General features: G+C 45.9%; 1 long non-coding RNA gene across 5 annotated transcripts in view; it reads right to left on the bottom strand.

The window, feature by feature from the left end:
- Nucleotides 1-1,211: 1,211 nt before the first annotated feature.
- Nucleotides 1,212-25,316, bottom strand: part of LOC128350276 (uncharacterized) — a 37,195-nt gene continuing 13,090 nt past the window's right edge. For 3 of the 5 annotated variants that reach the window (XR_008319229.1, XR_008319230.1, XR_008319226.1), the window contains 2 exons: nt 22,815-24,501; nt 19,966-20,548 (listed from right to left, as the gene is read on the bottom strand). This is a non-coding gene — a long non-coding RNA (uncharacterized LOC128350276). Of the gene's footprint in view, nt 3,582-11,909; nt 12,131-12,826; nt 13,015-19,965; nt 20,549-22,814; nt 24,502-25,316 lie in introns of those variants that run through there. The other 2 variants (XR_008319228.1, XR_008319227.1) reach the window with 2 other exon arrangements.

The following is a 25,316-nucleotide window of genomic DNA, read 5'->3' as shown; positions in this document are numbered from 1 at the left end:
GACTAGGGCTGGGAAGACCCAAGTTCAAATCCCCATTCAACCATGAAACTCACTGGATGACTCTCTCATCCTAACCTACCTCACAGGGTTGTTGTGAGGATAAAAATAACCATGTACACCACTCTGAGCTCCTTGGAGGAAGAGCGGGATATAAATGTAAATAAATATTGGCTCCGATAAACACTGGGTCCTTGGAACTCACTGACACAAGTTGTGATGGCAAGCAAGAGAGGACTAGGGAATATATGAATGGATCAGTATGGACCCACATCAAACTGCTACAGCATATCCTTGGTGAATAGGTGTTACCTGAGTCTGAGACGGAACATGGTGAAAAACCAAAAGTTAACAACAAAAACAGGAGTTTTCTGGCTTGGGTCTGACTTCATATGTAGATTTTAATTTTTCTGTTTTCTAAGCTTTTCTTTCTTTCTTTTTAACTGGTACTCTGTCCTTTTTCATCCAGCCATAAAACATTCAGAGTTACTATTAAGAAGCAGGGCTCTTCAGTTTTATGTAACTGCTACAAAGTGGGCTAAGACACATTTATTCTGTTACATCTTACGGTGGTTATCTGGACCTCCAGAGTGTTCCCTAGCCAGGAAGGGGTGAGGAAATTCTCTTAAAACTTACCATCCAGCGCCTGGGAGTGCAGAACTTCATAACATCAAGAGATTAACTGTGTCAAACACTTCCCCCTTCAGAAACGGAACAGGGCCACCTGACTGGTGAGGGACCCACAGTTTCAACATTTTGTTTTGTGAAGACAATCCCCCCCCCTCAGAATCAGAAGGGGTTGTTCAAACTAAGTAATTTCCCTCTTCTTTTTGCTGAAGCCCTCCTCCCCACTTCTAGCCACTCAATTTTATTAGTTCCTCCCACCTGCTTGTCTTAACTGTCGGAGCTCATGAACGTTCTATTCCATTGACTAACATGGGGGCAGTTTGTGGGGGAGGTGTTTTTTGCCCCCTTAGAAGTTTTTCTTCAGATTTTTGAGAAATCAACAGATCTGTGGGTCACTTCAAGTCTGCTGGTACCTCCCACTTGCATCTAGGCACTCCAGTTCTCTGTCAGTAAGGATAGTAACATTTCCAGCCCTTTGGAAATACTATATATGATCTTCTTTTCCTCAAAATGTATTTTACATACTCATAAGAAGAAATCAAAATGCAATAGAATATATATGGACAGAAATTATAACAAGCAACCAATTAATTGAATTGAGTTTTATGTGCCTGCACACACACAGCTAAATGAACAAAATTGTATAGCAGTAAAACTTCGTAAATGATTAATGTTTAAAGGGTTGATTTTTAACACTTAAAATTATTTCTGATTTTTCAAAACAAAATAAGTTACATGCAAATAGGAACAATTTAAAAACACATATCGAGGCTGTTCTCATGAGCATTCTAATGCAGGCTAGGGATGTCCAGCCTGGGTTACACTCTGTGTGAGAACTGCCAGGATCGGGCCCAATCCCAGAGGGGCAGAGCCACCTAACCCTGCTTCTTAGCCCAGCTGTTAGCCAAGGCTAAGGGAGTGAGTGCTCCCTTAACCCGGGCTATGGGCAGCCACACAGAGAGATGAGCACCTAGAACACACATTCCTTGGGGGAATCCTCCAATGCATTGTGCATGTTGAGTCCCAATCTCTGTTTACCAGCATTGCTGGGAGTGTGCCGTGAGTGAGGCGAAAAATCTTCCGACCCCAACTCTGTGCCATGACCAATTGGCTTTTAATTGGGATCTACTGATAGTGATATTGGTCAGTTCCTCCGCCTTAAGCAGGGGAGGGACCATGGGTGGGGAGGTGGAGTGGCTGTGGTCTATAAGAATAACCTTTCCCTTGCCAGGATCCCTGTTGAAGTGTCAGACAATATCGAATGTGTGTACTTACCTTTGGGGACCAGGGATAGACTGGGGCTTCTGTTGATGTACCGATCGCCCCGCTGCTCAACAGAGTCCCTAACTGAGCTGACGGACTTGGTCTCTGGCTTGGTGTTGGAGTCCCCCAGACTTGTGGTGCTCAGGGACTTCAGTGTTCATTTTGGGACCAATTTGTCCAAGGCAGCTCAAGAGTTCATAGCGGCCATGACAACTATGGGCCTATCCTAAGTGGTCTCAGGACCGACACACATTGCTGGTCACACGCTTGATTTGGTCTTTCACTCTGATCAGGGTGGTGTTCCATGAGTGGGGAATCCTGTGATTTCCCCATTGTCATGGACAGACCACCTGGTTTAACCATCTGGTTAAAGTTGGACTCACAATCACTTCGCAGGGGCTAGGGACCTATTAGGATGGTCCACCCAAGAAAGTTACTGGATCCCATAGGATTTCAAGAAGCCTTGGAGGGATTTAGTGTTGGCTCTGCCGGTGATCCTGTTGATGCCCTGGTGGAGAATTGGAACAGCAAATTCACTGGGACAGTAGACATGATTGCTCCCAAGCGTCCTCTCCAACCTGCTTCAAAACTGGGCCCTTGGTATACGGAAGAACTATGGAGGCTGAAGTGGCGAGGTAGATGCCTGGAGCGCAAGTGGAGAAAGACTCAGTTCGAATCCTACAGATTGCAACATAGAGCACATTTGAAGACCTATGCTCAGGCAAAGAAGCTATTCTGTTCTGCCCATATTGCAGCCACAAGATCACGTCCAGCGGAGTTGTTCAGGGTTGTGAGAGGGCTAGTATGTGCCCCTTCTCCCTTGAATCAGAATCTGAAACCATCGATTACCAGGCTCTGATGTGTTTAATGAATTCAATGGAAAAAATCTTTGTATTCAGACCAACTTAGATGCCATCTCTACAATTACTTCAGTGTCTGATGTGGAGGTGTCCAGCAACTCCTCTTGTGTAATTAGGTTGGATCAGTTCCAGTTTGTGACTCCTGAGGATGTGGACAAGCTGATTGGAACGGTGTGGCCTACCACCTGTTCTCTTGACCCTTGCCCGACATGGATTATACTATCTGCCAGTGCAGTGGTTGTAGAGGGCCAGGTAGAAATTATAAATGCGTCTTAAGGAGGCAATTATTAGACCACTTCTGAAGAAGCCTACCTTGGATCCCTCAGAGTTGAGCAACCACATTCTGTGGCATTCTGTGTGTGTGTCTTTGGTCCATGTGTCCCCCCACCAACCCATCAACTTTGCAACGCCTGGACCAATATGAACCAAATCGAGTACAGTTGTAGGGACACATAGGGACACCTCAATGGCATAGTTTGTGATGATGTCATCCACCCCGATCCAAGATGGCGAATGCATAAACTTTTGAGGTGTAAGTGGTCTAACTTGCAAACATAGGGATGCCCAAATGGCAGAGTGAGTGATGATGTCATCCACTCAATTTCAAGATGGTGGCCATGTGAACATCTGAGGCACAAGCGGACTAATTTGTGGACTGTCTAACTGACAAACCAAATTACATAGGCGGGGTCTTTTGTCATTATCACCCAGGTACCAATCAGTTGAAAAAGCTGAAAAAAGTTCAAGTGTAGGGTTGTCCTTTCTTTCTGACCTTGCTTCTTGGCTTCATCAGCACCCTGACATGTAGAAATTCAGCTTTTATGTCAGCTCTGCCTGAAACAGATATAAAGAGATAAAAGCTTTCCTTACTTGACTTCTGTGTGTCAGAGTGTTGTAAAAGGCACAGGGGCAGGCCAAGAGAAATAAGTTTGTTTATTTGTACACTTGTATCCCACTCTTCCTCCAAGGAGTCATAAGAACATAAGAACAGCCCAGAATATAAGAGTCAGACCAGTGTGCATAGTTATATGTATCCGCTTAACAATCCTGTGAGGTAGGTTAGGTGGCAGGATAAATGATGGGGCCAGTTGTGAGTTTCATGGTTGAACAGTGATTTGAACTTGGATCACCTCGATCCTAGTCTGACACTCTAACCACTACACTACACTCTCCCCAGCTTCTTGAAAATCCATTGCACATACATAGCATCCTTATACTGAGATAGACTATTAGGCTCTACCCACAATCGGTGTGTAGAGCCTTACCAGGCTCTGCGGGGGAGAGTGCTACAACTCCCATAATCCCTAGCCAGAATGTCCAATAGCCAGGGATTGTGGGAGTTGTAGGCCAACATCTGCAGAAGGGCCAAATCTGAGCAGCCCTGGTCTATCCAGTATTATCTGCCTAACTGGCAGCAGCTCTCCAAGGTTTCAGGCAAGAGTCTTTCCCAGCCCTACCTGGAGATGCCAAGGATTGAACTTGGGACATTCAGCTTGCAAAGCAGATGTTCTACTATGGAACCACAGCCCCATCCCTCCATGTTGGACCCCTTCAGAGAACTCGGGTATAAGGGCCTCCACCATGCAATGTTTGCAAAAATTACCAAGCACTGAGCTGTGAGAAAGAGATGAGTGCCTGAATCTATCCTTATTTGCATATAATGGCATTCCAAAGTCAACAACCAAACCTGTTCATCATCTGTTGTTTCTCATCCACAACCGAAGCCCTGTGAAGGATGCCAAATTATTTAAGCTATTTCTGGAACACACATGCAGATTTTATGGCAACGTGCCCTAGTATATTTGACAAGGACTTCGATTACTTCAAGCTGCTTCTCACGATACAGCTCATGGGGTGGGGGGAGGTTGCTAGAAATGGCTCTGTGTGGGGCTTGCTCTGCCTAAGGGGCTGTTCCAGGCATAGCACACAGCCTGTGCACCTGCCACCACAATTGCCTCTAGGAAAACTTGGGTGGCAGCACAGACACAAGCCATGTGGTTGAGATCATTGTTCCCTCTAACAGGGATCCCCAAATGTTGTTGACTACAACTCCCATAATCCCCAAGCAAAAGTCATTGCAGCTGGGGATTCTGGGAGCAGTAGTCAACATCTGGGAAACCTTGTTAGAGGGAACATTGGTTGAGATCAACCCATATCATTAGCTAGTCGTAGACATGAAACGGATTGCATATGGCAGCCAGGCAGATGTGGTATGGAGAACCAATGAAGTGTAGTGTACAAGATTGGATGTGGAGTGGTGGTGGTGGTGGGGAATCAGGATTTGAATCCCAGTTCTGTTGTGAGATTCACTGGGTAGCCTTCAGCGAGACACTAGGGCAGTTTACATGACCATAAACTGGGTAGGAGATGAGTCCTACCTAGTTTTGATAGCTGGGGTGTGCTCCTGTTTTGCATTTTAGATAAAAACAAGATAGGAAGCAGGGAGCTGGTCTGTCACACTCCAGCTGGGCAGGATGAGCATACCCTACCCAGATTCCAACCCCAGAATTCCGTCTCCTACCCAGATTCTGTACCCAGTTTCTGAACAAGGTAGACAGAAAAATCATCCCGCCCAGCTGAAGTTTGGCAGATGATCAAGCTCCCCTCCTTCTACCCTGTTTTTAATTGAACACACAATCACAATGGGAGCATGCCCAGCTCCCGACTGGGTAGGACTCATCTCCTACCCAGGTTACAGTCATTTTGACTGCTCTAATATCGGTTCGAATCCCCGCTGGTATGTTTCCCAGGCTATGGGAAACACCTATATGGGGCAGCAGCAATATAGGAAGATGCTGAAAGGCATCATCTCATACTGCGTGGGAGATGGCAATGGTAAACCCTTCCTGCATTCTACCAAAGAAAAACCACAGGTCTCTGTGGTCACCGGGAGTTGACATCGACTCAACGGCACAATTTACCTTTAATATCTCTTAGCATAACTTTCCTCACAATGTTGTTCTGATGCTCCATTTTCTTCTGCATCCCAGTTTGAAAGATTTCGCACATGCATGTTCTTCATTACAATATCAAAGCTCTATTCAGACATGTACATAGTGTGGATCCACACCGAAATGTTGCAGTACATCCCCTGGTGTGCATGTATTACCTGAGCCTGTGGCTGAGCATAGTGGAACAAACAAATGTTCACAACAAAGACAGTAGTCCCTCTAACTTGGGTCTGACTTCATATGCCCCCCCTTTTTTTGGCTGGGTTTCCCCTCCTGGTGCTCAGTGTTGAGTGTTCTCTCTAACAGGAATTCCCAGATGCTGTTGACCACAACTCCCATAACCCCCAAGCAAAAGCCATTGCAGCTGGGCATTCTGGGAGTTGTAGTCAACAATACTTGGAAATACTCAGTCCCAGCTCCTTTTTATCGTGTGATTGTCTTGAGGCAGTATTCTTCAGGCTGAGGAACATCACACTCTTTTTGTTCAAGCCCTCCTCCCCACCACCACCACCACACCGCCCACCTGGTTGTCTGTTTAGTGCCCTCTGAGTCAATGAACATTCCATTCCATTGAGGCAGTTAGTTTTTTGTGTTTTTTTTTGTTTTTGCCTTCTTTAGGCCTTCTGGATTTTTGTAAATAAATGACATATCTGCAGGTTTTCTCAAGTCTGCTGGTACTTCTCTCTCAAGGAGAGCTGGTCTTGTGGTAGCAAACATGACTTGTCCCCTTTGCTAAGCAGGGTCCATCCTGGTTGCATTTGAATGGGAGACTAGAAGTGTGAGCACTGCAAGATATTCCCCTCAGGGGATGGAACTCCTCTGAGAAGAGCATCTAGGTTCCAGGTTCCCTCCCTGGCATCTCCAAGATAGGGCTGAGAGAGATTCCTGCCTGCAACCTTGGAATGTTGGCATTTGTAATTATTTTCCAAAGTGCCCTGAGCCATTTTTGGAAGGGCGGTATAGAAATTGAATGAATGAATGAATGAATGAATGAATGTTTTTAAAAATAAAATAAAAAACTCTTGGAGAAGCCGCTGCCACTCTATGTAGACAATACTGAGCTAGATGTACCTATGGTCTGACTCAGTATATGGCAGCTTCCTATGTTCCTACATGTGTTTGTGTGAATGGCTGTACAGTTTTCACATTTTAAAAGTGAATCTGCATATAAGCTCCCTGAAATGCATATATTTCAGATACAGGGTATCCTACAGGGTATCTTACAGAGGATACAGATAGGAAGTCTACTGCTCTATGTGCGTTCAACATAATGTGTGAATAGCTGGACATGTATACAGATCTGTGTGTGCATACACTGGACACAGATTGTATGGGCACTGAAAATAATGTATGAATGGGGCTCATGCAATGGAGTTTGGAAGAGACATCATCACAGATCACATCCTGAGCTTTCATATCATGACATACTTTTAAAATGAGGTTGCTCACATGTTCGGCTAGAAGCCACCAACGGATAAAAGCCCAGCTGATCATGTCTCTTGCTACCTGAGCAATGAGGCACCTTCTAAAAGTGGTGATTCTATTGATCCCCAGCACAGCATCCTTCTAGTGGCTGTTGCTGGTGTCTATCTTATTTCATTTTTTAGATTGTGAGTCCTTTGGGAACAAGGAGCCTCTGTGTGTGTGTGTGTGTGTAGTAAACTGCTTTGGGGACTTCTGTTGAAAAGTGTATATACATATTCATCATAGCTAATATTGTGAGATAAGCAGATTCTCCAATCGTCATTAGTGGCAGAAAAGCAGAGGGGGTCATGCTAGCCTGGGATACCCTGAGATGTTCTCCATGCACAGGTCCTACAAGGCTGGGACAGTGTTCAAATGATGCAACCATGTGGGTGGGGGACCCAAATACTTGTAAAGGTTTATTAAGGAAGTTACATACTTGGCTAGAAAGCCTGTGTCCCTGAGCTTTCTATGTCTTCATAGTGTGAGAGCAGACGAGGAAGGAAGGAAGAAACAAGGGTAAGAATGCAGCAAGCAGATACGACGAGGAGGGGAAGACTTGAGAGTATCAGTCTACCAGTCCGAAACTGGAGCAGGTGGAGCAACAACAAAAAATGGAGAAACAAAGAGGAAGACCCTTGCTAGGGGCGTGTGAGCTGGCTCACATAATGCACTCACGCATTATTGGGGCTCCGGGGGTCAGGGCGCCCCATGGCAGCGCTTCCCTGCGGCCAAGCGAGGCATGAGAGCTGCCGCTCATCTGGGGGGGAAATCAGCCCGCCCAGGGACGGAACACAGATCATCTGTGGGGAAGGGAAGCTTAACCTTCCTTCCCTGGAGTTAGCCCCAAAGCTCTTCTCACTGATCATGAGAAGAGCTTCAGTGTCTGAAGGGTGAAGGTGTTTTGTTCATTTGAACATTCTGCCTGCTGCATGGGAGTCACTTATGTATGAGTGGTTCATATGCTGCTGTGAGAACAACTAACTGGCAGCTTAGTCAGGCAGAGATATAATTACGATATTACTCACCCGTTTTTCCCCCCTATTTCATTTTCTCCCCTTGAAAACCCTTAGAACGCTTCATTCATTCTTGTCTGTGAGTTGCAAGCAAGGCTGTGCTTTCATTGCCAGCAACAGTGCCTCAGTCTGATGGCTGTGTTGACTCACATGGGAACTGTTCTCATGAGCAGAGATTCCTGGGTAGGGGAGGATTAACCCAGGAATATCAGGTCACCTGGGGCAGCAGGAGCCCCCCCGACCCAGCCATGGCAAACCTGGGTAGCCCAGATTCACTACCCAGCTTAAAGATGAGGTAGGAGGAAAAACAAGCCCATCCTACCTTATTCTTTGGTTGTCTGTGCAGGTGTGCCACTGAAAGCTGCTCCTGGGCTCAGGGGTGGCGGGAGGCCAGTGGTAGCCTGGGTTCAGCCCGTCGCCAAAGCCCCCTAGCCCTGCCCCTGCATCTGACATCAGACGCTAAGCCCCACCCCCTGCATCTGATGTCTGATGCTAAGCCACACCCCCTGCATCTGATGGCAGGTGCAGGGGGCATGGCTGGGGTGTGAGGCAGCGGCCCAGGTTCTTTGAACCTGTTTGCTCAATGGTGGCTCCGGCCCTGCCTGGGCTGCTAGTGGCCATTCTAACCATAGAGCTGAGTGGAGAGAAGAGCCAGGCAGAGTGGAGCTTCTGCAATAGTGTGGGCTACCTCTCCACTGCTCTCACACTGCATTGTGGTAGTACAGGAGACCCCAGCTCTCAACTGCAGCTCAAGAGAACACCTCTGCAGTGTTCGTGTGGGAGTCCATGCAGCGGAACCAAGAGCAGGCTCTGGCAGATGGAAGGAGGAAGGTCGGATCCTGCCTGCCCACCTGCCCACCCCCATTTGGTCATGTGAAAGAGCCCATGATCTTATTTTCTTAAGTCTGATGATGGCATCTGATTGTGCACCACATTACTGTGGTGAGGTGGTTAGAGTGCCGGACTAGAAACAGGGAGAGCTGAGTTCAAATCCCAATTCAGCTGTAAAATGCACAGGGTGCTGCTAGGCCCGTGAGTGGGGCCATTCACACGACCTACCGGGCGGGTGGGGGAAAGGTGTCCCAAACCTTGCCTTCTCTCCAGATGATCATTAGTTACTCAGTGGGAGTGAGGAGTGTGCTCCCTCACAATCAGCCAACTCTGTACAGTGCAGAGCAGAGCAGATTGATCTGAGGCCAGGACTCATTGTCCTTCCCAGCCTTCGGGAATCCAACAATGTACCACACAATGCGTGCAGTGCATTGGGGGATTCCCCCAGGATCAGGAGATGGATGCTCCAGGTGTCTGCTTCTGTGTCCGCTGGGGATAAACAAAACCGCAGCGAACACATGAGCAGTTAGCTCGGGTTAAGGGCACACTCACTCCCTTAACCTTGGCTAACAGCCAGGTTTGAAAGCGTGGACAATGCTAGGTGGCATTGCCCCACCAGGATCAGGTCCAATCATGGCGGTTCTCACACACAGCCTAGTCCAGGCTTGGTGTCCCTAGCTTAGGTTAGGCTGCACATGAGAATAGCCTCATTCTCTCTCAGCTTATTATACCTCACAGGCTTGTTGTGAGTATAAAGGGGTAAGGGTGTGCATGGAACTGGCTGGCCCAGTTCGGTTCGAGGCTGGACCTTCATAATGGCCGCCAGGTGAAGGCCAAAAACCAGCTGAAGAATGCCTGAACCGGGCGAGGGGGTCATTTTGAAGGCCGGTGGGGGGAGGGGGAACATCTGCGGACCCCACCACCACCTCAAGGAACTCCCCTGAGGGGAGTAAAAGGTAAAATAATAATAATAATTTTTAAAAGAATTTAAAGCTCGTGAACCCCCTGAACTTCGGGGGGTGTTTGGTCCGGGGTTGGACCAAACGGGGGAGTTCGGTTTGACCTCGAATCCTTTATAGGGATATATCTCTATCCTTTATAGAGATGTGCAAACAGGTTCGACCCCAAACTGGTTCAACCTCAAACAGGTTTGGGGTTGAACCTGTTTGCACATCCCTATAAAGGGGAAACAGAGTCATGTATGTCGTCCATGTAGTCCTCCTTTGGAGGAAGGCTGGGCTAAAAATGCAATAATTAATGTACCACAGCATGACACAATGCTATCTGGTTGGTTGTGTAGACTCATGTTGTCTTATTTGTGGAACTCATTGCAGAATATGAATAATGGGGATCTTGTCCAGCATTTTAATCCTGCCCTTCCTCCACGGCATACATGATTCTTCCTCCCCTCTTCTATCCTCACAACAAACTAGGGGTGTGCATTTTGGAATTTTCTTGTTTCGATTTGTATCCGAATTGAAACACCCCCATTTTGTTTTGTACCCAAATTTTCTGAATCTGAATCAGCCCTGTTTTGTTTTGTAGCTGAATTTTCCGAATCCGAATCCGAATCTATTTGGATTTTTAAAAAAGGTCCCAGGGCAAAAAGAGTGGGTGGTGGTGGTAGCGTCCAATGGGTGGAAGCTAGCAGCCAAAATTCAAAGGAATTAGGCAAAGGGCTGATTTTTTGTGAATTTTTAAAGTTTACACATCTTTAAGAATTTTCCCATAGGGAATAATGGAGATTCCAGCAAATGTACCGCTTCAGATCAAGGGGAAAGGGATGACCCAGAGCAGAGTGTGGTGGGTGGTAGTGCCCAATGGGGGCAAGGAAACTTCCAGAATTATTTCAAAGAAATTGGGCAAAGGGCTGATCTTTTGTGATTTGATGAAGTTTACGTGTCTTTAAGATTTCTCCCATAGGGAATAATGGAGGTTTAGGTTTCAGCAGCCCCATAATTCCACTTGGGAGGCACTGGGGTTGCCCAGAGTGAGGGTTGTATAGTGCACATAGGGTGCCAACCACCCCCATACCCACAAGCCCGTGGGGTACTGGGTTTTGTTGTTTCTGAGGTGTTCATTGTATATTCTTTGGCAGCATATGAGATTTTCAGTGAAAAACAAGAATCCACTCTCATATGCTACCAGAAAATCTACACTCAGAACACCACAGAATCAACAGAACCCAGCACCCCATGGGTTAGCAATCCTTCCCCTGGCCAATGTGGGGTCAGTAAAGAGTGGCAAGAAGCAAAACAGCCAATGTGGAACAAGGAGGGAATTGTCAGCAGGTCAGCCCATGATTTAGGTCACCGATCAGAAGGCTGGAAGGGTGGGAAATTCAAAGAGATGTCAAACACAAAATGGAGACTGACTCAGAGATCACCACAAAATGAAGGTCCGAAACAACAAAACATTTTGTAGCCGAAACAGGGACGTTTTGTTTTGTATACAAAACTTTTGGATCTGGAAAATGGGTGTTTTGTTTTGTCTACAAAACACCCGAAACAGGCTGTTTTGGGTACAAAACGTTTTGTATCCGAAACGTTTCGCACATCCCTACAACAAACCTGTGAGATAAGTTAGACGGAGGGAGGGACTGGCCCAAGATAATGCAGCAAGCTTTCACAGGGTGTTAGAATCACAGGGCTCTCAGCTTGCACAACCAAAAACTGGAAGCACACACGGCTCCCAAATCTGGATAGAACACAGTTTTTGATTGTGTGAATGACCTCACTGTGTGAACCAACCTTCAGGGTGAATGGGATTTTTGGGGTGAGGTGGTAATGAAGTGAAGGAAATCCAGCCTCTTGCATCAAGTGGAAGTGGGTCCTCCCCTCCCAAATACCATCCCAATTAAGATCAAGCATAAGTTTCCGTGACACAGATGTTCAACCCACCTTTTCCCTTAAGCCATTGCAAACAGTGGGGAGGAACATGAAGCAGAGATCCTAGGAGGAGATCATGAATGGATAAAGCTGAGATCAGAGATATCCTAGGTGATGAATTACTTGGGCGGATGGGCTTCCTCCTTGATCAGGCAGCTGCTTGGCAGGAGAAGTAGGGTGATGGCTGGGAGTCATTCCTCATTCATTAATTCCCTTTGCCTTCTCTGAATGGCCTGAATAACCAAGATAAGGTAATCAAGAGCAGTAAACAAGCCTTTAATCTCCTTTATCTCCTTTTTAAAAAGAGGGTAGAGCTTGGGATTTTTGGTTTATATCTTAATTAAGAAGTCCATGTAATCTGCCTCTATCGTAACCATCTCTCCTTCTCTCTTAGCCTTTGGAGTTTCAGGGCTGATTTGTCAGAGGATGGTTGCTTTTAAGAAAGTTCCTTGCTTTTCGTTAGTACATGAGAAGAACCCAAGTCCCAAGAGAGAAAAGAAGTGTGCATTTTTCCTGCACGGTTTGTTTTGATTCTGCTCTTGTGCTTTAAAGCAGTTTGGGAAGGAGAGCTGGTCTTCCCATAAAGGTAAAGTAAAGTGTGCCATTGAGTCGGTGTCGACTCCTGGCACGCACAGAGCCCTGTGGTTGTCTTTGGTAGAATACAGGAGGGGTTTATCATTGCCATCTCCCACGCAGTATGACGTGATGCCTTTCAGCATCTTCCTATATTGCTGCAGCCCGATATAGGTGTTTCCCATAGTCTGGGAAACATGTCAGCAGGGATTTGAACCAGCAACCTCTGGCTTGCTAATCAAGTCATTTCCCCACTGCGCCATTAGTTAGCTGGTCTTCCAGTAGTGTAGTAAGCATGAATTGTCCCCTTATCTAACCAGGGTACACCCTGGTTTGCATTTGAATGGGTGACTTACCTGTGAGCGCTGTTTGCTATATTCCCCTTAGGGGATGGGACCATAGCTCAGTGGAAGTGCATCTGTTTGCACGCAGAAGACCCACTTGCTGACATATCCAGGTAGGGCTGGGAAATTCTCCTGCTGGAGACCTTGGAGACCTGACTCGGTCTCTCTCTAATTCCTAAATTATACAGATGCAGCTTTACCTGTCACAGGGATAAGAGAAAGAGAAACACTTCAGATAGTAAGGAAATGTTGAGGACATGTCACAACTAGGGGTGCACATGTCTGGCAGGCATGATGTCTGAACCTGGCCAAATCCAGTTCTTGTGCTGGATTCCTGAGATTTTCTGCCCATTAGGTAACCTACATTTGAAGTTGGATGGAGCATCTCAGCAACACAGGGCAGGGACTGGATGTAGGCAGGGAGTACACAGTCCTGGTTATCAACATGTCCCCAACAATTCTCTGCCTGCCTTATTCATGGCAGGTCATGTGAAGCCACCCTAAGGGTAACCCAGACATGACTTTTAACATGTCTTTGAAACCTGTGTTTGGGATTCTCCATGCCTTTCCCACTGCCCAATCATATGTGGGGGGGGGGGAGGTTGAAATCAGTGTGGGGAGAGAAAGGTTAACCCTTCCATGGGAAAATAGGAAGCTGCCATACTGAGTCAGACGATTGGTCCATCTAGCTCAGTATTGCCTACACAGGCTGGCAGTGTTGCAGGCAGGAGTCTCTCTCGGCCCTATCTTGGGGATGCCAGGGATGGGACTTGGAACTTCTGCATGCAAGCAGGCAGGTGCTCTTCCCAGAGCTGACCCATCCCCTATGGGGAATATTTTACAGTGCTCAAACATGTATTCATAATCAAACTTATTATTCATCAAACTTATATACCGCCCAGCTTTAGTCTCTGGGTGGTTAACATATAAAACCATTAAAACACATATAAAAGTTAAAACAAATCAACAGTTTAAAATCAACCATAAAATTAAAACAGACAATTTTAAAAAGCTGAGAAAGCTTGGGTGAAAAGATGAGTTTTCAGGTGTTTTTTAAAAATTGCCAGAGATGGGAAGGATCATATCTCAGCAGGGGGCGCATTCCACAATCTTGGGGCAGCGACTGAAAGGGCCCATCTCTGTGTTGCCACCAGACGGGTTGGCGGTAACTGGAGACGGACCTCCTCAGATGACCTCAATGGGCGGTGGGGCTTGTAGTGAAGAAGACGCTCTCTTAAATACTCTCTTAAATGTAGTCTCCCATTCAAATGCAAACCAGAGCAGATCCTGCTTAACAAAGGGCACCATTTATGTTTGCTACCACAAGACCAGCTCTCCTCCCATCCATTCCCTTCATGCTATTTTCCCAATCAAAATAACCTACCTGCATTCTCCTTTAGTTTGAATCCCCAAGCACACTACTAATGTGCCAAGATTGTCATACTGTTTACTTGCCAGATTATTCACTGGAGTTGAAATGAAATGTTGTTCCTTTTAAAAAATAATAATCAGTGGCTTTTTAAAATTTTGAATTGGATTTTGATGGGAAATTCTTACCTGAAAGTTTGGAATCCGAATACTGGAACTGACATTTGACATCTGAACTTGAAAATCCATTGTTCTGGTTGGTTCCACAAAGGAATATGTTAATAATAAACTGACTACATTCTATTTATGTCAATGTTCAGAATCTATAAAATATTGGTTTTCCTGCTGCATGTCTACCCTTTCAAATATTGATTGCTGACTGTCAGCCACTAAGGCTGTTCACATGAGCAGCCCTACCCGGACTTGCACAGCCCTACCTGGGTAGGGCTGCTCAGGTGGAGCGCTGGGATTGGGCCCGATCCTGGCACTACTCTGCTAGATAGCCTGTGTTTTTTTTAACATGGGCTAAAAGTGAGGTAAGAGGGCCCGTGTGCACCCTCCTACCCCACCACCTGGTTGTATGGCAGCATGGGTTGCCTGCAACCCCATTTCGGCTGCAGGCAGCCCGTGATACCATAAAGCAGGCCTGCTCAACTTTGGCCCTCCTGCAGATGTTGGCCTACAACTCCCATAATCCCTGCCTATTGGTCACTGTGGCTGGGGATTATGGGAATTGTAGTCCAAAAACAGCTGAGGGGCCTGAGCAGGCCTGCCATCTAGTGTCCTGGCCTCTATAATGCCTTCAATGCACTGTGTGAGCAGCGCAGTGCATTGTGGGCTTTCTGGAGGCTGGGCATTCTTCCCCTGGCCTCTGTTGCCGTGCTGCTCACTGCAGTGGTGCTTTTCTGGGAGCACAGCAGTGATCCTGACTTGCCCCTACCCTCTCCGGCCCTGAGAAATGAGGTTGTGTGCATGTCCTCACTGTGAAATACTGACTACTATTTCAGGTTAGATACTGTCAAATGCTGACTGCTACTTGTCAAGTACTGTCACTAAGTGCTGCTACATGCCTCTTAACAGACCCTAAAAGGTAAAGTGTGCCGTTAAGTCGATTTTGACTCCTGGCGCCCACTAGAGATGTGCAAATAGATTCGAGCTCAAATTGATTCGAGCTCAAAATGGGTTGTTTCGAGTGTTTTGTGCTCGAAACACAACATCCTTAAAATAAAGGGACTGCTTAGAGCTCAAAATGAAACAGCCCCATTTTGACCTGAAACATTTTGAGTGTTTTGAGTGCCATTTTGAGGCCAGTTTTGACAATTAGAGCTGGTCTACCAATTGGGGTTGGTGGGTAGACCAGTCCTTTCAAGTGGATCAATGCACCAAATCCAGGGCAGAGGCCTGGTCTACCTGCCTACCCCAATTGGTAGACCTGCTCTCCCTGGAAAAACAGGCCTCAAAATGGCACTCGAAACACTCACAATGTTTTGAGTGTTTTAAGGTTGATTCGTTGAAACAGCTGGCTTTCCACTAATTTATTTGAGGATTTTGAGATTCATTTTGAGCTCAAAATGAATAGCAAAATCCATTTTGTTCACGTCCCTATCAGACACTGTCAAAAGTTCACCTGGCAGCTTAACTGATGGGGTTTTTGCACCAGCCAAAGACATGTTTATTTTTTCCAAACTTTTTAATCTTTAGCTGGCAAGGTGATGCTGGTCTTGGACCATAATAAAGTTGATTTGACTTAGCTGGCAGGATTCTCAAACCTGGGTCCCCAGATGTTGTTGAACTTAATAATCCTCAGCCACAGTGGCCAACAACATCAGGGGACCCACGTTTGAGAACCCCTACTTCAATGAGTTGGTTGAAATGCTTCTCTTTCATCTACTGCTTTTATTCTTGCCTAATTTTTTAAATATTTTATTAGCATGTTGCTTTTTTTTTTTTTGCCACCTTAGGGATTTCAAATGTAAAGGCAAGATACAAACAAACGTTAACTGCCTTCTCATAAGAGCAAGAAAAGCCTTGCTGGATCATGCCCAAGGCCTATCGAACCCAGCACCATTTCCCCTAACAGCCCACTAGATGCCTTGGGAAGCCATACAACTGGGAACTAAAGGCATGCCACCTTTCCTGCCATTGCCTTCCTGCAGTTGGTATTTGGTGGCACCCTACCTGTGAACTTGGGTGTAGCCTATAGCCATCCAGATGTAGCACCGGATGAAGAATAACAAACTGAGGCTAAATACAGATAAGACAGAGGTACTTATTGTGCGGGTTCGGAACTCAAAAGACGATTTTGATCTGCCGGTTCTGGATGGGGTCACGCTCCTCCAGAAGGAACAGGTATTCAGTCTGGGGGTGCTTTTGGATCCAGAAGTCTCCCTGGTGTCCCAGGTTGAAGCGGTGACCGGAGGTGCTTTTTATCTGCTTCGGCTGATACGCCAGCTGCATCCGTTTCTTGAGATGAACTACCTCAAAACGGTGGTACATATGCTGGTAACCTACTGCATTCCACTCCATATGAAGCTGCCTTTGTACATAGTCCGGAAACTGCAGTTGGTTTCGAATATGGCGGCCAGATTGGTCTCTGGGTCATCTAGGAGAGACCATATTACTCCTGTGTTGAAAGAATTACATTGGCTGCCGATATGTTTCTGGGCAAAATACAAAGTGCTGGTTATCCTCTCTAATGAAACGCTTGGTGTCCGTCCGTGGACAGACACCAAGCATGCGTTTGTGCCTGCCTGTTCTGGGCATGCGCGAAGTGCATGCCCAGAACAGAGCCAGGGAGACACGACTGCCAGCACCCGGCGGCCATCTTGGGCGGCCAGAAGCGGCCACCCCGAAGAAGCCGGGTAAGCGGTGGCGGGGGACACTGGCCGAGGCACGGCGGAGCCATGGCCGAGGCCTGGCCGTGCCGCCGCTTACCCAGCTTCTCCGGGACGGCCGCCTCTGGCCGCCCAACGTGGCTGCCGGATGAGGCGGCGGGGAAAACTGGATGCGGCGGTGGGCCCGGGCAGCAGTGGGCCCGGCCGGAGCCGCGGGCGGCGGTGGGTGGCGGGAGGGGGAATGGCGGCGGGGGTCTGGAGCGCACAGCTCCACTAGCGCCCATTATCCAACGGGCTTAAAAACACTAGTCTATATATATAATTCTCCTGGGTGTGCCTTGGAATGTGCGTCCCAGAGCCCAGCTGATTGGCTGGGCGGCGGACAGGTCTGATTGGCTGAGGCACACAGAGGAGGATTGGTCACCACGGCAGCAGCGGGCCTGGCCGCAGAGGCCAGAGGCAGCGGCAGGCCCAGCCCAGCTGCAGAGGCAAGGCCCGGGAGGGGGGGAGAAAGCAGGGGGGCAGAAGTGGTGGTGGGGAGGAGAGGCAGCTGGGCCTGGAAGCGGAGACTGGGGCAGAAGGTGGGGGGGAGAAGAACCACTGGCCCAAAGAGCACACCGATGCTCTGTGCAGGGTTGCCTAGTTACCTATAAAGCCCTAAATAGCTTAGGCCCTGGGTATTTAAGATAATATCGTCTTTACCATGAGCCGCACCACCTGTTAAGATCATCTGGAGAGGTCCGTCTGCAGTTGTCACCAACTCGTCCGGAGGCTACTTGGGAATGGGCCTTCTCCATTGCTGCCCCTGGACTTTGGAATGTGCTCCCTGTTGAAATAAGAGCCTCCCCATCTCTGGCAACTTTAAAATAGGCACTTAAGACACATTTATTCACCCAGGCTTTTAATTAGATTTATGGTTTTAATACTTTTAATGTTGGGTTTTAAATTATTTCAATGTTAATAATTTTAATGTTTAAATGATTTTAATTGCTTAATTGGTTTAATTTTAAAATGATTTTATTTGTAAGCCACCCTGACACGCAGGTTTTGTGTGGTATAGAAATAAAATAAAATAGTTAAATAAAATAAAACAAAACAAACAGTAGCCATTGAGAGACCTGTCCTCCATTAATCTGTCTAAGCCCTTGTCTCCTGTTGCTTATCTATGAATGTTAAATGCAGATGTTGAAAATCAAATTATTATTATTATTATTATTATTATTATTATTATTATTAATTCGATTTCTACACCGCCCTTCCAAAAATGGCTCAGGGCAGTTTACACAGAGAAATAATAAATAAATAAGATGGATCCCTGTCCCCAAAGGGCTCACATTCTAAAAAGAAACACAAGATAGACACCAGCAACAGTCACTGGAGGTACCGTGCTGGGGGTGGATAGGGCCAGTTACTCTCCCCCTGCAAAATAAAGAGAATCACCATGGTAAAAGGTGCCTCTTTGCCCAGTTAGCAGGGATAATTTTAGCAGGGAAATTTTTACCAGATCAGCATATATTTGGAGATTCTTCTCCATCAAAATTGGTGGCAAATTTTTGAGAATAATATTTTTGAGCCACTTCATTTCTGCTACAGAACTTGAAACAGTTTTATGATGCTTCTGATTGTGAGCAGATATTACCAGTTCACACCCTCACTAAATGCATATGCTTCTTTTCATTTTAAAAAAATTGAAAGGCATTTGCATATAATAAAATTCAGAACAAGAACATACATAAAACAGCCCCTGTCAAAAAAAAAGCAACAGCTACAGCTAACCAAAAACATAATCAAAAGCTTATTGAAAGACAGGGCCTAACCTGCTTGCAGAATGTTAGTTGGGGCAAAGCCAGATGAACAGGTTTTGGAAGGGTATTCTACAGCTCTGGAACAGCAACTGAGAAGACCCTGCTTCTAGCGGAGGCCAAGCTGACCTCCAGATAGGATGCAGCCTAAAAAAGAGCCTCCTGAGCTATTCATAAACTATTGGAGGGGTTAATAAGGGGAAAACTGTGGTTCCGCAGCCTATTCCCACTTTAGTACTGTTGTCCGCCCTTTTCCCCCAGCCTCCAGGACTTCCCACCGGACTCCATGGACTCCACAGAGCAAGATGCACCAGTGCCATGAGAGAGCAGCCTAACCAGTGCAGTAGGGAAGTGACAATTTTGTATCCCTCCCCTTCTCTAGTAACTCCTCTGTGCTACCTGAAAATATAATCATAGGAACATAGGAAGCTGCCATATACTGAGTCAGACCATCGGTCTATCTAGCTCAGTATTGTCTTCACAGACTGACAGCGGTTTCTTCAAGGTTGCAGGCAGGAATCTCTCTCAGCCCTATCTTGGAGAAGCCAGGGAGGGAACTTGAAACCTAGATGCTCTTCCCAGAGCGGCTTCATCCCCTGAGGGGAATATCTTACAGTGCTTACACTTCTAGTCTCCCTTTCATATGCAACCAGGGTAGACCCTGCTAAGGGTAGACCCTAGCTAAGGGGACAAGTCATGCTTGCTACCACAAGACCAGCTCTCCTCTCCAGGATCCAGAGAGTTGCGCAAGCAACCCTCAGGGACATATTTTCAGGTGGCAGAGAGGGCTTCCTAGGGAAAGGGAGAGTATTGTGGGGAAAATGGACTTTAAATGCTCCATGCTTTTTATTGTATTATTGTTTTATAGAGATAGTTTTTATATTTATATATCCACTTTTTGTATTTTAATTGTGTGTTTTAATTCTATTGTAAACCGCTTTGAGATTATTGTCATGCAAAGCGGTATATAAATTGAGCAACAAATGAATAAAATAAAAATCTGTCAAAGAAATCCCCTTGAGCTGAGCCCTCCCTTGGTAACAAGTGCTGTTACTTTGGCTGTGAAGTTTAGCATTTGATTGCTGTTCATATTTTATATGCATGTTATTCTGTTGTCCATTGATGCAAACATTTCTTGGAGAAGCAATTCATAAATAGCAATAAATATATTCATTCGCTCCTGTTACACATAATAAAGCCCTTTTCAGCACACAGCTAGATACTCCTTCCCCCCTGTTCTTCAGTCGATTTATAGAGTTCCTTGTTCCTGCCTACAGCTGCTTAATTGATTGGCTCCTAGCCAGCTCTTCCCATGCTCTTTATTGATTTTTTCGCTTTCTATACCTGAAACAAAGGGTGGGGTTTCACATTGTCATCCTTTCCTTCTGCTTCTTTTTGCATCCCAGTGCTTTATTCTTCTCCCACACACACCAGTTTTCTACAGGCAAGAAGTGAGGGTGGGGGCATGAATTCTTAGGTTTTCTCCCATAGTCTGAAACAGTACAATGCACAAAAAACTTTACCACTTGATTCTCCGGAATGTATAAGTGACCCGTTGTTTCAAGGAAGTCTGCTCAGAAAGTAATCAGACACGAGTCCCGTAGCAATCAATTGGGCTTAATGACCAGTGTACACATCGCAGCCACCAACTGTAAAAGGTTCCACGTGGTTGGCTGTCACCCTGCGGTGAGTTATTCATGTGCAGCTCACAAAAGCCAAGAGGAGAGCACCTGTTTAGAAGCAAGAAGAAAATACTTTGCCAAGAGATGTGTGTGTGCGCGCGCGCACACCCCCCCCCACACACAATGAAAATAATAGTCAAAACCCAGTTCATAGGGAATACTTTTCTTTTTAAAAAAGTCTACATTTGACTATGCCTATCTAATGGAGAATAACAAATAGAAACAAAAGCTAGTGCTTTATACAAACCCCATCCCATGAGCTCATGTGCACCAGTGCGCAATAGAAATCTGCTGATTTCCTCCATGCTGCTGCAGATGGCTGTAGAAGGGTCTGCCATCGCATGCAGGAAAATTGTCCAGTTCATCTGGTGAAAGGCAGCACAGAAAAAGCATGCCCTTTGGAAACAGCAGCATGAAGCTTCCAGGTGGAAACATAAGAACATAACAGCCCTGCTGCATCAGGCCCAAGAAGGGGCGTAACTATAATAGGGCAAGGGGAGACAGTTGTCTGGGGCCCCACCAGAGGCAAGTCACATGACTGACTCTCCCAGCTGCGCACCCGCCTGGGCTTCCTTCAGTTGTATTCATCCTCCAAAACTGATGTGAGTGTTAAGACCTGGAGCTACCAGAACAGCACGTCTTTCTCTAATACCATTAAATGACTTGCATCATCCACAATTTACAAAACCTTTTAAAAAATAATTTAGGATGATGTTCTATTGTGGCACATAGGTAGGGGTGTGTGTGTGTGTGTGTGTGTGTGTGTGTGTGTGTGTGTGTGTGTGTAATATATATGCTTTTTGTTACCACTATTCAGCCTCATTTAAGATTTCTTTACTTCATAAGCTGAGCTTCCGTGGGGGGGGGGCATTTTAAAATCTTGTCTCTGGGCCCCACTCCAACCTTGCTATGCCCCTGGGTCCAAGGCCCATCTAGTCCAGCATCCTGTTTCACAGAGTGGCCCACCAGATGTCTCTGGGAAGCCCACAGGCACGAGGTGAAGGCATGCCCTCTCTCTTGTTACTTTCCTTTAACTGGAATTGAGAGGCATCATGCCTCTGAGGCTAGAGGTGGCCCACAGCCATCAGATTAGTAGCCATTGATAGACCTGTCCTCTATGAATTTGTCTAAGCCCCTTTTAAAGCCATCCAAGCTGGTGGCCATCACCACATCCCATGGCAAGGAATTCCATGGATTAATTACGCGCTATGTGAAAAAGCACTTCCTCTTGTCAGTTCTAAATTTCCCGACCTTCAGTTTCATGGGATGACCCCTGGTTCTAGTGTTGTGTGTGAAAGAGAACATTCTTTCTGTCCACCCTCTCTACTCCATGCATAATTTTATACACCTTGATCATGTCTCCCCTTAGTTGCCTCTTTTCAAAGGTAAAGAGCCCCAGATGTTGTAGCCTAAACACATAAGGAAGGTGCTCCAGGCCCCTGATCATCTTGGTTGCCATCTTCTGCACCTTTTCCAGTTCTTAAGATATGGTAATCAAAGCTGTAAGCAGTACTCCAGATGTGGCCACACCATAGATTTGTATAAGGGCAATATAATATTCACATTTTTATTTTCAATCCCCTTCCTAATGACATAGAATTAGCCTTTCACAGCTGCCGTGCACTGAGTCGGCACTTTCAATAATCTGTCCACCACAACCCCAAGATCTCTCTTGTCGTCAGTCACTGATAGCTTAGATCCCATCAGCGTATATGTGAAGTTGGGGTTTTTTGCCCCAATATGCAGCACTTTACATTTGCTTACATTGAACCACATTTGCCATTTTGTTGCCCACTCACCCAGTTTGGAGATATCTTTTTGCAGCTCCTCACAATCTGTTTTGGATTTCACTACCCTAAATAGTTTAGTGTCATCTTCAGATTTGGCCACTATGCTGCTAACCTCAACTTCCATATCATTTTTTAATAAATTAAAAAGCACCAGTCTGAATACAGATCCCTGGGGGACCTCACTTCCTAACTATCTCCATTGTGAAAACTCTCCATTTATTCCTACTCTCCGTTTCCTGTCCTTCAACCAGTTACCAATCCGCACATGAACCTGTCCCCTTGTCCCATGACTGCTAAGTTTATTCAAGAGCCTTTGGTGGGGAATTTGGTTAAAAGCTTTTTGGAAGTCCAAGTATACTATGTCAACTGGATCACCTTTATCCACATGCCTGTTGACACTCTCAAAGAACTCCAAAAGGTTAGTGAGGCAAGACCTGCCCTTGCTGAAGCCATGCTAGTTCTCCTTCAGCAAGGCCTTTTCTTTTATATGTTTTTTTCCTTAAGTATGTTTTCCATCAATTTACCTGGCGCTGAAGTTAAGCTGACCAGCCTGTAATTTCCCAGACACCCCTGAATCCCTTTTTGAAAACCGGAGTCACATTAGCTACTTTCCAGTCCTCTGGTACATGCAAAGCTTGACTGAAGGGACAAGTTACATATTTTTGCTAGGAGATCAGCAATTTCACATCTGAGTTTTCAGAACTCTTGGGTGGGTGTCATCTGGCCTTGGCAATTTGTTAATTTTTAGTTTTTCAAGACAGTTTAGAACATCCTCACGCATCACCTCCAATTGGCCCAGTTCTTCAGCCGCTAAACCTGAAAAGCTCAATTCCAGAGAGGGTATATGGTCAGTATCCTCTGCCACAAAGACAGCTGCAAAGAACTCATTCAGCTTCTCTGCAATCTCCTTATCCTTAATAATCCCTTCCCTTTCACGCCCTCATCTTCTAAGGGGCCAACCACCTCCCTGGCAGTTTTCTACTTCTGATAAATTTAACAAGTTTTTGTTATTCCCCTTGACACTTTTAGCTATAGGCTCCTCCCTTTTTGCATCCCTTATTGTCTCCATGCATTTCCCCTGCCAGAGTATGTTCCTTTCTGTTCTCTTCATTAGGGCAGGACTCTCATTTTCTGAAGGAAGTATTCCCTTTTATAGCTTCCCTGACTCTACTTGTTTGCCATGCTGGCGTGGCATCCTCCTGAACTTGGTGGTACCTTTCCTCCTTCTTGGTATACATTCCAACTGAGCTTCTAGTATTGTGGTTTTACATAAGTTCCATGCTTTCTGGAGTTATTTGACCCTCTTAACTTTCCCTTTCAGCTTCCTTTTTATCAGTCCCCTCATTTTTGAGAACTTTCTTCTGAAGTCCAGTACATCTCTGTTGGACTTCCTTGACAATTCTCCACTTGCATATATGCTGAATTGGATCACACTATGATCACTGCTACCCAATGGTTCTGCAAGTCTGATATCTCACACCAGGTCCTGGGTACCACTCAAGATTATGTCCCAGGTCTCCATCTTTCTGGTTGGTTCCGCAACTAACTGTTCTAAGGCACAGTCATTTAGCATGTCTAGAAATTTGGCTTCTCTTTCATTACAAGGCCTCTCTTTCATTACAGGGTGCTGGTTATTACCTATAAAGCCCTAAACAGCTTAGGTCCTAGGTACTTAAGAGAATGTCTTTTTCACCATGAGCCCCACCACCTGTTGAGATCATCTAGAGAGGTTTGCCTGCAGTTGCTGCCAACTCATTTGGCGGCTACTCAGGAATAGGTCTTCCCCATTGCTGCCCTGGACTTTGGAATATACTCTCTGTTGAAATAAGAGTCTCCCCATCTCCGGCAACTTTTAAAAAGGCACTGAAGATGCATTTATTCACCCAGGCTTTTAATTAGATTTATGGTTTAAAAAATTTACTGCTGTTTTTAAATGATTTTAATTGTTTAAATGATTTAGTTTTGATTTTAACTGTTAATTGATTTTAATTGTTTTTATTTGATGTAAACCACCTGGAGCCATTTTTGGAAGGGTGGTATATAAATAAAATAAAATAAATTATAATAAATTATAATAAATAAAATTACCTGAATGTGAATTTACCTAGTCAACATGTGGGTAGTTGAAGTCACCCATTATTACTGCCCTCTCTCTCTTTGACGCCTCTCTTATTTGCTTCTCCAGCTCCAGGTCACTCTCAGCATTGTCATCTGGAGGGTGATAGCAGGATCCTAGTAACACATTTCCTTTCAGTCCTCGTAATGTTACCCATAATGATTCTGTGGAGGACTCCAGTCCACCTAGATTTTCTAGCTTATTGGAATCTATCCCTCTGATATACAGCACCATTCCTCCCCCAACCCTCCCCTCCCTGTCCCTTCTATAGAGTTTATATCCAGGAATAACCGTGACCCACTGGTTCTCACCGTTCCACCTGGTTTCCGTTACACCCACTATATCTATGTTTTCAGTAGTAACCATGCACTCCAGCTCACCCATCTTTGTTTGGAGGCTTCTGGCATTGGTATATAGAAACCTATACGCCAAGTCCCTCACCCGGTGTTGGCATGTGCTATTCCCCTTACCAGCCTTTGACCTTTTTGGCAAGCTGTCATGCGTTTCCTTCTGCTCAACAACTGTCTCTACACTGTCCCCTTCTGGTTTATCCGAAACATGTGCACCCCCACACCTTAGGGGATTTTGCTGGCCGAACCAGATGGCTCCAAGTTCCTGTCAGCAACCCCCCAGGAGGTTTTACAGACAGGGCTTTCCCCCTGAATCCACTCCTGATTGGAGTGTGACAGTCCACATATTCACTGGATTTAACCTGACCTCCCTGCAGGCTAACCTCTCTACTCTTTGCTTGCCAGGCAGGAGCAAAGTCTACCTTCACAAGACACATTTCGTTTCTGGGACAGAGCCTGGCTTTGAGAACAAGCTCAAGATGCATCTCACACTAGCAATGCAACACGTCAACCACATAAATTGATCCCCAGGAAGGAACTTCAGGAAAAAGGGTCATGGA

The sequence above is a fragment of the Hemicordylus capensis genome, chromosome 3 (genome assembly GCF_027244095.1).
Source record: "Hemicordylus capensis ecotype Gifberg chromosome 3, rHemCap1.1.pri, whole genome shotgun sequence".
Lineage (NCBI taxonomy): Eukaryota > Metazoa > Chordata > Lepidosauria > Squamata > Cordylidae > Hemicordylus > Hemicordylus capensis.
This window is presented reverse-complemented; position numbering and strand designations above follow the sequence as displayed.